At 36.4% G+C, this 13376-nt stretch overlaps 1 protein-coding gene across 8 annotated transcripts in view; it reads right to left on the reverse strand.

The window, feature by feature from the left end:
• Positions 1-13376, reverse strand: part of Crppa (CDP-L-ribitol pyrophosphorylase A) — a 307433-nt gene that overhangs the window by 215462 nt on the left and 78595 nt on the right. The window lies entirely within an intron of this gene.

Consider the following 13376-nt stretch of genomic DNA (forward strand, 5'->3'; position numbering starts at 1 on the left):
TCTTAAGTCCCAAGGTTTTAATGGTGTTTGAATGAAATTGAAACAGATGCATTAAAATAGGCTGGAAGTCATAATCAAGCACTTATAATTTCCTATCAATATTAATGAATATTAACACTAATCATTCACCTATTACTTTTCTCAAAAGACTAAAAATTAGATGAATTAGACCATAAATGGAATATTTGTTCCTATATTTGAGATATTTAGATATTCCATAAAAGAGATGGTGGGACTTACCAGCTTAATATTTAAAACATTAACATATGCTGCTTAAAATATTTAAATTTTGTTTCTAAACACAGAAACAATTCAGTCTTTCATGGTATTAAAAAAATGTAATTTTCCCAGATTCAGTAAAATACAAATAACATTTTTAAGCATTTTAAGCATAACCATCAAAACAACTAAGTAATAGGGACTGGAGAGGTAGTGCAGCAGTATAGTGCTTGCCTAGCATGTGCAAGGCCCTTGGTTCAATTGCAAGTATTGCCAAAAAAATTTAAATAAAGAAAAATAACTATGCAATATTATAACTCAGCTGAATACTCAACTGACTCTCATGTCTCCAAGCTCTGTACTAAGTACCAGCTATACAATGGTTAATGTCATATGTTTGTGTACTCAAGAAATTCAAGTCTAGAATTGGAAGCAAGCAGTAATTTGCTAGAGAATGTAATTCACAGCACAAGATAAGTATCTACAGAGCAATCAATGGAAAAAATAATTTTGCATGAGGGCACCAAGGCAGGCCTATCAGAGGCAATTGTCTCTGATATCCATCACAAAGACAGTAGGAGAGGGAATACTGTGCAAGCAAAAGGTGCCAGGCAAAGATACAGAGGTTTGAGATAGTTAGTAGTTTACATATTTAGAAAGAGTGTGACCATTTTAAGAGGACTGCAGGAAAGCAACAAGTATGAATATGGTATTTAGCACCCTTGGTGAAATGTGTCTTATTGTCCTGGAGTTTATATCCTGAATGTAGTGGGTTGCAAAACTAATGAACAAGAAAATGAAACCAAATATATACAGTCCCTATTTCACCAGAAGAGTCACAACTTACATCTTCTTTTGGTATATACTGTATGATATTTTTCCTAGGTATTTTTAATACAATAGTATTAACAGTAGTTGCATTCAATAAGTTGAAATTAATCTTGGTATAACTCTGCTTTGTACTTTCAGCATCCTCATATTATCTGGTAGTATGTGAGTGAAAGAGATGTTTATCTAGTAAACACAGTTCTGTCCTCACCACATGATTAAATCCCAAAGATAATTAGCAAAGATCTTCACTTTTCCCCTCACTCACTGCATTACCAAGATAATGAACACATCTGCAGAAAGCCTTACTAGTGCTCATGAAATGCATATTGAGAGAATCCCATTTTAACAGGTACTCCCTTCCTGTCTCAGGTGGGAAACATCCTGGATGCTGTGCCCCTGCCAGCCATGCATTGTGCTAGTCAAGTCAATGGAAAACAAATATAGTTCAAGAATATATGAAATATATAGGAAATGGAAGCTAGTCATTCTCAGAGATTAGGTTGGATTTATTACATAGATTATTTAGGGGGTTTAGAGTCATTTTTGAAATAAAACCTTTCTTTAAAGGTAAATTCAAAAAGTGTACACTTAGGAAAGTCTGAATTCCTATTTCTAAAGAACATTGATTATGGATTTCTGCTCTTTTCTAGGATATACAAAAAAGTAATGTCCACATCTAAACAATAAGAAAAGCAAATGACCTAAAAAAATACAACTTTTTCTTCAGTCCAACAAAGCTGTGGCCACAGAATGACCAAAAAGCCTTAAAGCCTTAAAACCTTAGTAAAGAGAAGCCTCTCTCAAGGAGAAGGGATGCAAACACCAGCTCACCCACTTCAAAACACAAAATCAAGCAAACCTGGGTGCCATATGGTTAGGTAAGAAGAAATAAGGTAAAAATTTGAGTGAATTTGCTCAAGACTGGGTGGAGGCTACTGAGACAACACAGAACTCTGGGATCAACAAAAGGAGTTCATATGCACTTGTAAACTCTTCTCTAGAGCTCTCTTACTGGGCTTTCATGAAGTAGTATCATGTTATTTAAAGAAGGTGGTTAGGTATATACTGTACACTGAAGCAATTACTTAAAAAAAATTAAAAATTAGTCAATAGTGATGAAGCACAGTCATTCAAAATGTAAAATTAACCCAAAGGCAATCAGGCAGAAAAAGGGGAAAAGAATAAGAACAAAGAACAAATGGGAAGAAACCAGCAAGATGGTAATTTTAGTCAAGAAAATTTACAATGAATGAGTGGTTGGAGTGTTTGTTGAAATTTCTGACATTATCCAACATGGGGTTAAGTGATAGCCCTCATGAGAAACACAGACACTGCAAACCACCTGCCTCCCTACTACAGTTTGAATCTGAAGTATCCCACTGAGACCCATATGTCGGTCCCCAGACCATAGAGTGGCCCTATTGAGAAGTGTTGGAACCAAAATTTAGGACGTGGAGCCTAGAAAGAACTTAGGTCATTGGGGTGTGCCCTTGAAGGGTATGTTGGGACCCCAGTTTCTTCCTGTTTTTCTTCTCAGCTATCATGAAATGAGCAGCATCTTCTGCCATGCCCTCCCACAATGATATAATGTCTCACTACAGACCCAAAGCACCTGGACCAGGCATAGATCAAAACCATGAGCTAATTTAAACATTCCCTACTTACAAGTTGTTTATATCAGGTATTTTGTCACAGCAAGGGAAAACTAACACACCCCTCAAAGTTGGCCCCCTAAAACTGTTAAAACAGTTTTCTCCTCAGGCATAAGGACACTGTAAGCAGAGATCACTCAAATACATGTGTAATGCTCTACTTACCTTGCTCATCTGTTCCTGTTGCTGTTAACCATAAGAGTTTGCCCTTAGCATATTAATCGTAGTTTTAAAATCCTGGTTTAATGATTCCAATATTGTTGTCAATATTCAGTCAGGTTCTTGTACTTTCTCTGTCTCTTGAAACTGTTTTCTGCTTCTCAATATGCTCAAAATGTTTTCTTGATAACTGGATTTGGTCACTGGATAAAGCAACTAAGGTAACTAGGACTCTTGTCATGTGGTAATCATATGGGGAAAGGGAGAGCATTAGACAGTTGTATGTTTAGGTCTCAGTCTTTTAGAAAGCCTGTCTTTCTGGACTGTGAACTTCACAAGTAGTGCTCAGTTCCTGCTCTAGCCCCCATAGCATGACTACAGTGGGCTGGAGTTGGGTATTTCCCTTCTCCATGTTGGTTTCTCTTGAGAGATCAGCCTTTTTGAGAAGAATAAAATATTCTAGCATATGTCAAAATAGTTATTTTTCCCTTTCCCTGTAGGACACACAAAAGGATTTTTCTCCAGTATTTAGTTTGAAAACTTCATCAAGTATGCCTATAACTAGGTCCTCGCAATGTTAACTATCAGACACGTCTCCAGCAACGCTTCAACTACAGTTTAGTTTTTCCTACCCCGACACTTGTTCTCAGCTAAATTTCATACTCCAGCAAATTCTGATTCACTTCATTCACCTATCTCCCTAACTTGTGTCACAGGGCAAACTTGTCCCTGAAGATAAGAGTCTTCTTTTGAGTTTCTTCCACATGTTTACATGCTTTGAGGATGGAGTAATAACTTCTAAACTCCTTTCATGCCAGAAGGGAAACTAGAAGTCTACATGTGCTCTCTTCTCAGGAGACTACGTAAGATGGTAGTCAACAAAGCTAGGAGAGAAAGATGAGAAAAGAAAAGGCATGGGATATAGAAAGCATATACACTACATAGGACTGGGGCAAAGGGGATTTCTATAATAGTACTGAAGTCTCAGGATGATTACTGCATGGGAAATACAATGAGAAAAGAGATAAGAGGGTAAGAATGAACAGAATCTCACTGGGCACAGGGGCACATGCCTGTAATCCCAGCTGGGGAAGCTAAGGCAGAAGGATTCCAAGTTCAAAGCCAGGCTCAGCAACTTAGAAAGATAATAAATAAATTAAATTAATAAATAAGTAGGCTAGGGATGTGGCTCAAGTGATTGCCTCTAGTTTCAATCCCTGGTACCATTAAAAAAAAAATTCCTTGGAAGTTCTTGGAAGAAACTGGTTGCCTCTGGAAAGGAAGATTAAGAGATAGTTGGCATCAAGACTTTATTTTTGTACCTTCTGCCACTTATACACTGTTCTGTCATTACTTCTTGCCTTAATTATATAATGTTTATGTAGTATAGTCCCAAAAACTAAATCCTTACAAGAGTTATGTTTTTTTAAAGAGTTATGGTTTTGTTTCCAAAAATATTTAATATTTTCAACCAGTCAATCTGATTTCCTGATGACAAGTGGCAGAACATTTAAAATCTAAATACCCAATTCTAAGACTATCATTTATGTTTTGTTGCTATATAAAAAAATATTAAATCTGGCTACCATTATGATAAACTCAGATTTTTTTCTCATATTAACTTGGGAATCAACCTAACAAAAGAGGTGAAAGACTTATACAATGAAAACTACAGAACCCTAAAGAGAGAAATAGAAGATCTTAGAAGATGGAAAAATATACCCTGTTCATGGATAGGCAGAACTAACATCATCAAAATGGCGATATTACCAAAAGTTCTCTATAGGTTTAATGCAATGCCAATCAAAATCCCAACGGCATTTCTTGTAGAAATAGAGAAAGCAATCATGAAATTCATATGGAAAAATAAAAGACCCAGAATAGCAAAAACAATGCTAAGCAGGAAGTGTGAATCAGGCGGTATAGCGATACCAGACTTCAAACTATACTACAGAGCAATAGTAACAAAAACAGCATGGTACTGGTACCAAAACAGGCGGGTGGACCAATGGTACAGAATAGAGGACACAGAAACCAATCCACAAAACTACAACTATCTTATATTTGATAAAGGGGCTAAAAGCATGCAATGGAGGAAGGATAGCATCTTCAACAAATGGTGCTGGGAAAACTGGAAATCCATATGCAACAAAATGAAACTGAATCCCTTTCTCTCGCCATGCACAAAAGTTAATTCAAAATGGATCAAGGAGCTTGATATCAAATCAGAGACACGCCGTCTGATAGAAGAAAAAGTTGGCTACGATCTACATACTGTGGGGTCGGGCTCCAAATTCCTCAATAGGACACCCATAGCACAAAAGTTAATAACTAGAATCAACAAATGGGACTTACTCAAACTAAAAAGTTTTTTCTCAGCAAAAGAAACAATAAGAGAGGTAAATAGGGAGCCTACATCCTGGGAACAAATCTTTACTCCTCACACTTCAGATAGAGCCCTAATATCCAGAGTATACAAAGAACTCAAAAAATTAGACAATAAGAGAACAAACAACCCAATCAACAAATGGGCCAAGGACCTGAACAGACACTTCTCAGAGGAGGACATACAATCAATCAACAAGTACATGAAAAAATGCTCACCATCTCTAGCAGTCAGAGAAATGCAAATCAAAACCACCCTAAGATACCATCTCACTCCAGTAAGATTGGCAGCCATTATGAAGTCAAACAACAACAAGTGCTGGCGAGGATGTGGGGAAAAGGGTACACTTGTACATTGCTGGTGGGACTGCAAATTGGTGCAGCCAATTTGGAAAGCAGTATGGAGATTTCTTGGAAAGCTGGGAATGGAGCCACCATTTGACCCAGCTATTCCCCTTCTTGGTCTATTCCCTAAAGACCTAAAAAGAGCATGCTACAGGGACACTGCTACATCGATGTTCATAGCAGCACAATTCACAATAGCAAGACTGTGGAACCAACCTAGATGCCCTTCAATAGACGAATGGATAAAAAAAATGTGGCATTTATACACAATGGAGTATTACTCTGCATTAAAAAATGACAAAATCATAGAATTTGCAGGGAAATGGATGGCATTAGAGCAGATTATGCTAAGTGAAGCTAGCCAATCCCTAAAAAACAAATGCCAAATGTCTTCTTTGATATAAGGAGAGTAACTAAGAACAGAGTAGGGACGAAGAGCATGAGAAGAAGATTAACATTAAACAGGGATGAGAGGTGGGAGGGAAAGGGAGAGAGAAGGGAAATTGCATGGAAATGGAAGGAGACCCTCAGGGTTATACAGTGGAGGGGGTAGAGAGAGAGGAGGGGAGGGGAGGGGAGAGGTGGGGAGGGGGGAGGGTGGAGGATGGGAAAGGCAGCGGAGCACAACAGACACTAGTATGGCAATATGTAAATCAATGGATGTGTAACTGATGTGATTCTGCAATCTGTGTATGGGGTGAAGGTGGGAGTTCATAACCCACTTGAATCAAAGTGTGGAATATGATATGTCAAGAAATTTGTAATGTTTTGAACAACCAACAATAAAAAATTAAAAAAAAATACTACTTTATCTACCAGATATGTGCAAACTGTACACATTAAAACATTTTGCTTAATTAATAGAGTTGTATACACACTGAGTGAATATGTGGCACTTTCAATTAAGACAAGGATATTAGAATCAGGCAGACATAGGTTTCAACTGTGGTGCTGCAATCTAAAAAGTTATCAGACTGAAGAACTTTATCACAATCCCAACTTCCTTGCCCCATTATCCCAACACTAGATCTTCTTTATCAACTCAAATCAAACATATCTTTCTTAACTTCCAGTTCATACACATCACTTAAACATGCAAACATGGTTTAAAGAACCAAACATCCCTAGAAGATTTGTTAGGAAAAAGTGTTAATCCCATTCACTCCAGATCTGTTACTCCATTTTATTTTCCCTGGAGGCAATTGCTATTCCTCATTTTAACTGACTTTTCTAGTATACATGTCCACGTTTGACAGTCAGCTTTTGCCGAGTAACAAAAATGCAGAAAATCTCAGTGTCATACTTCAATAAAGTTACTTTTCACTGATATAGCTGTGGAATGGCAGAAACGGCTCTGCTTCAAGTTGCAGACCTATAGGAGCTCTGATCTATGTGATTGCTATACAGTTGAGACTGGGGCGGGGTGGGGGGGCAACCAATAGTATATCTTCTTGTGGCAACAAAAGCAGCACACGATAACAGACCCAGCAGCGCAGACTTCTAAGCTTACTTCTAAGAAGTAAGTTTCTATCCTGTATAATATCAGGCAAAATCCAATGTTCAAAGCAAGTCAGGCAGGCATATCCAGAATCAAAAGAAAGATACTCCATACACCTGGAGGCCATGGCAAGGGTACAAAAGTAAAGCACCATTTTCAGAGGATAAAGAATATGGCAATTTACCTACCATATATTATCTTATGTTAGAGATAATATTTATTGATTTCTATTTTGCTCATCATCTAAGAAATTATTTTCCTTTCTCCTCCCAACCTCACTACAATACATTTTCACACTTCCAATTTCCCATCCTTTTGATATCATACTTTGGAGTAAATCTAGAGTGTTTACATCATTGACTGTGTAATTTACATCATTGACTAAAGCATAATTGAATCATGTACAACTAAAATTCTTGAATAACTGTTTTCCTGATTAGAGATCATCTTGTTTCACATGGTTAGACTTCTATATGCTTATGACTCACTCACATTAAAGACAAGCTAAATCTACTCTTGAGTGTTCTAGCACATAAGGCATGTCACCAGTTTTATATTCATGAAAAAGTAGCCTTTGACTCTTATAACTTGGACTAGTTGTTGTCCTCTGCCAACTGAAGAGTGATCACCCTAGGACTCCTAGATCATCATCTTGGGAAGACACCTCATTTTTGTTCCGTCATGAATACCATATTTCATGAATTCTTTGCAATTTTCCTTTAACTGACATTTTCCTGGAATAAATCCTCCAACAGATTTCCATAGAGTGACTGTTTTAAGATGTTTATGGGACCCTCTGAGGTTAATATTTTTAGATCTTCCTTCTTAGAACAAGTTCCCCAAATAAAACTCTTCCAATCCCTTCCCATGATAGAAAGCTATGTCACCAGTGCACTGGCTGCTGAGTGGAAGAAGCCATGCCCCCTACCCCTTTCAGCAGTCAGAGGCATGTGGTGTGAGTTATGGGCTCTGGCAAGACACTCAGGCCCTCACTGAAGCCAACATTCTCCCAGTGCACAGACAGTGCTTCCCCTCAACTTGCCACTCTCAGGAGTCAGAGAATAGGGAAGGTGATTTAGAGATCAGACTTCTACTCAGATTTTAACAAACTGTTTTTATATTGCCCCCTCCAGTCAGTTCCAGAGGTCCCCGACGCTGCCAGAGTCTGCACTTTGAGAATTCCACAGCAGACAACTCTTCACTTGCCCCACCATTTGCTTGCAATTTGGCCTTCTCAGATCTGAGCCTGTCACCACTAATTCATTTGCTTTCTAATTTTTTTTTGTCATTGTCATCTCTCCTATTCTTGTTCTTGAGGGTTTATGTCACTTTTAATCTCTTCCTAGTAAGTTTAATGAGGGTTGAGTAATGAACAAAATTAGATAAATGTTCAAAAACAGGAGTATGTGTATTCTAATTAGGTAAATATTCCAAACTGTCTTCCATAAAGTTGGTTTCAGTTTATGTTCCCATAAACAATGTATGCAAATGTGCAGGGTTTTTAACATGAGGCAAATGAATATGACCCACAAGGACTGAAAACCACCTCTGAAAAACATTTGGCATATAATGCAATTATTTTCTTGGGAAGGGATTCCACAACTTTCAGAGATTTTAGAACACAAAATAGTTAGGAACCATTGTTTTATGGTAATCATGTAACCATCTGTGGGTACAAATAATCTGATTACATATCCTTCCAGCCTAAACATCATGCACAATACTATTTTGGCAAGGCAGCCTGGGAAGTTTGCCCAACAAAGAACAATATATACATTAGAGTAAAAGTAAACCAAAGGCATGCATGCACAGGTTTCCCACTCTGCTGTTAGAGCCATGCTCAGAGCATTTCAAGTAGAAACAAAATAGACCATCTTACAATTAGGTAAACAATGAACACCTGCATTCAATTTATCATCTGGAAATCAAACCTGAAATATTTTGCATATATTAACATTGTTTGAATTATGCAATGTATTCTAGAATTGCATGAGACAGTTGTCCAAGAAGCTTTGTTTTTCATATATTAGATCATTTTATGAGTAGATAAACAATTTCATGCTAAGTCTGTATGAGGCTGATAATACAGATACAACCTTCACTCTACAAAAAATAAAAGTACAAATGATCTGGCCAAGGTTAAGATTTCTTTAGGTACAAATTTTTAAATGAGTTTACACAGAATTACACTCACAAAAGGCTTTTCATTATCTACCAGTTGGGAAAAATAAACCTATTAGTTTATTCAAATTTTTTTGCCAGCTCTATGCAATGAAATGCATTATGAAATTACAGGCAACACCATCATACCAGCCAGTTAACATTACATGGAAATTTTTTTTTCAAGTCCAAATAATTTGGGAGAAGGCAGAAAACAATTTTACCAGTAATTCCAAATTGTATCTTAGCCATTTCTCCTGACCTTCACAAATATTGTCAAACACTATAAAAAGAACTTCATTGGATTGATTTCTTATTTTTGATGAAGTAAACCAATTAAAAGTTAAGGAGAAAATATTGCCCTGAAAAAAATCATAAACTTTATATAACAAGGAATTTAAATAGCTATGTCATGTGATATCTAATCCCAATGAAAAAACTAAAGGGAAAAAGTCAAAACCCTATAATACTATTGAAACCCAGAGATAAGAAAGCTTTAAGTTTTTGAAGAACAAGGTTTTTAGCCATAATATCAATAGATTATACTTCTTTGTTATTTCAGATTTTCATACAGAAGGTTCTAGATCCAGAATCATTTCAATAGCAATAGGACTGGTCACATCATTACCCAAGGTGGATGACACAGGGAGAAAAAAAGCAAATCTACTCATTGGGTTAGTGAATCAGTTAGATATAAATTAACAGTAGGGCATCTAGTAAAAATGCTCACAAGCAGTTCAAAATATATTCCCAGTATTTATGGGAGAAACATAAACATAGAATAAATGGAAAAGTTAGGAAACTTCTACTTATTTATTAAGCAAATACTTATGAAATATTTGCCAGGCACTGTGCTGAAAAGGCCGAGTAAGGCTGGGGAAAACCATACAAGCAAATGTAAGTGAAGCGATAACTGTAGTAAGGGAGATATGTTCACACATTGGGGAATAAAAAGACAACAGTGATTTTATTAGATCATGTCCTTTTTGTAAATTGCTGTGTCATAATTGCACCAAACAAACTGAATTTATTACAATTAAAACAATTTATTTTAAATACTGGTCAGAAAATACCTCTTTTACTGACCAAAGATTTAGAATTATTTTCTCAATTTCTACATAGCTAGACGAGTAGCATCTTGTGGACCTATTCATGGAAACACTGACCTCTGCCTCCTCTCTAGTTTTCATTTCACATATTTCTATCTGATGTGTGAAGGGTAAAGATTTGCTCCCAAGATGGAGGCTCTCCATTCACCTCAGATTGTTTCTTTTGCTGTACATCATTTTCTGAGAAATGTCTCTTCAGGTCCTTGGCCCATTTATTGATTGGGCTATTTGTTTTATTTGGTGTTTAGCTTTTTGAGTTCTTTATATACCCTAGAGATTAGTGCTCTATCTGATGTGTGAGAGGTAAAGATTTGCTCCCAAGATGTAGGCTCTCTATTCACCTCAGATTGTTTCATTTCTAGAACTCTCCCTTTGCAATCAACTCAGACTATAACAGTTATCTATGAAACTATCTGATCTGCCAAACCACAGAGCTCCATTGCTTTAGAAGTATATTTTCTTTGTTCTCTACTGTCTATGTTCTTCCATCAGGACAGATTTTGTAACAAAAACTAAAATTGCACAAACACTAGGCCATCAAGTTGAACACTAAAAGTTATCACCAATAAAATTGAGTGAAGAGTAAATACAGCCAACAGCACAAATAAATCTCAAAGTTATGTTTTAATTTAAAAGCAAGATTTCATTTATGCAACAGTCCAAAAAAAAAAGAAACTATAAACAGATCAATAGTGTACGGTGCCTAGGCTTGGTGAATGGGAGTCAACCACAAGGGGCATGAGGCAGCTTTTCATGGTGATGGAAGCATTCTTTAGGTGGATTGGTGCAGGGATTAACTAGAAAGTGTACCTTTGGCAATATTCACAGAACAATTTGAATGAATTTTACTCCATATAAATTATCTCAGTAAATCCCAAGTAGAAAATAAAATAAAAACATTTATAATTAGAACAAGAACACAAAAGAACAAGCTACTTAATACTACATTTAATCTAAGTAGTATAAGACCTCTAGGGAGAGAACTATAATTTTATTGTCTCAAGAATATCTTTTAAGAAATATGAGTATTAGGCATAGATGCTATATTACAAAGATGACTATTCCAAAACTGATTCACAGATAAACTGCAAATCAATATCCCAACAATGACCTTCATGAAACTTGATAAATTGATCCTAAAGTTTCTATCCAAAATAAGGTTCAGAAATATCATTTAACTTTCAATAATAATTTGATAATATGATGTGCCTTAAATATGCCATAATATTGTCAAGAAAATGTACTTCTAAGGCAAAATTAAACAAGTGATTTTTTTGCTTTTTAAAATATTGGCTGATTTTTCTTTTTACTTATATAGGACAGCAGAATGCATTTTAATTCTTATTACAAATATAGAGGACAATTTTTCACATCTATGGTTGTATACACAGTATATTCACACCAATTCTTGTCTTCATACCTTACTTTAGATTAAATAATGATCATCACATTCCACCATCATTAATAACCCCATGCCCCTGCCCTTCCCATCCCACCCCTCTGCCCTATCTAGAGTTCATCTATTCCTCCTATGCTCCCACTCCCTATCCCACTATGAATCAGCCTCCTTATATCAAAGAAAACATTAAGCATTTGGTTTTTTGAGATTTTATTCTCTTTTATTACTAAGTAATATTCCATTGTGTATATATGCCACTTTTTTATCCTTTCATCTATTGAAGGGCATCTAGATTGGTTCCACAATTTAGCTCTTGTGAATTGTGCTGCTATAAACATTGATGTGGCTGTGTGCCCGTCAATGTTGATTTTAAGTCCTTTAGCTATAGACCAAAAAGAGGGACAGCTGGTCAAATGGTAGTTCCATTCTTTCCAAGAAATCTCCATACTGCTTTCCATATTGACTGCACCAATTTTCAGTCCCACCAGCAGTGTATGAGTGTACCTTTTCCCCCACATCCTCGCCAACAGTTACTGTTGTTTGTCTTCATCATAGCTGCCATTCTGACTGCAGTGAGACGAAATCTTAGAGTGCTTTTGATTTGCATGTCTAATCGCTAGTGATGATAAACATTTTTTCATGTATTTGTTGATTGATTGTACATCATTTTCTGAGAAGTGTCTCTTCAGGTCTTTGGCACATTTATTGATTGGGCTATTTGTTTTATTTGGTGTTTAGCTTTTTTAGTTCTTTATATACCCTAGAGAATACTGCTCTGATGTGTGAGGGGTAAGATTTGCTCCCTTCACCTCAGATTGTTTCTTTTGCTGAGAAGATACTTTAGTTTGAGTCCATCCCATTTATTGCTTCTTGATTTTAATTCTTGCCACAGGAGTCTTACTAAGGAAATTGGGGCCTAATCCTGCATGATGGAGATTAGGGCGTACTTTTTCTCATATTAGATGCAGGGTCTCTGGTTGTATTCCCAAGTCCTTGATCCATTTTGAGTTGAGTTTTGTGCATGGTGAGGTAGAAGTTTAATTTCATTTTGTTGCATATGGATTTCCAATTTTTCCAGCACCCTTGGTTGAAGAGGATATCTTTTCCTGGATGTACGATTTTGGCACCTTTATCTAATATAATTATGTGGTTTTGTCACTGTGTCCTCTATTCTGTACCATTGGTCTACAAGTCTATTTTGGTGCCAATACCATGCCATTTTTGTTACTATCACTCTGTAGTATAGTTTAAGGTCTGGTATAATGATGCCACCTGCTTCACTCTTCCTGCTAAAGATTAGCTTTGGCTATTTTTTTTTTTTTAATTTTTTTTTATTGGTTGTTCAAAACATTATAAAGCTCTTGACATATCATATTTCATACATTAGATTCAAGTTGGTTATGAACTCCCAATTTTACCCCAAATACAGATTGCAGAATCACATCAGTTACACATCCACATTTTTACATAATGCCCTATTAGTAACTGTTGTATTCTGCTACCTTTCCTATCCTCTACCATCCCCCCTCCCTCCCCTCCCATCTTCTCTCTCTACCCCATCCACTGTAATTCATATTTCTCCTTGTTTATTTTCCCATTCCCCTCACAACCTCTTATAT

Source organism: Marmota marmota, unplaced genomic scaffold, assembly GCF_001458135.2.
Source record: "Marmota marmota marmota unplaced genomic scaffold, marMar, whole genome shotgun sequence".
Taxonomy (NCBI): Eukaryota; Metazoa; Chordata; class Mammalia; order Rodentia; family Sciuridae; genus Marmota; species Marmota marmota.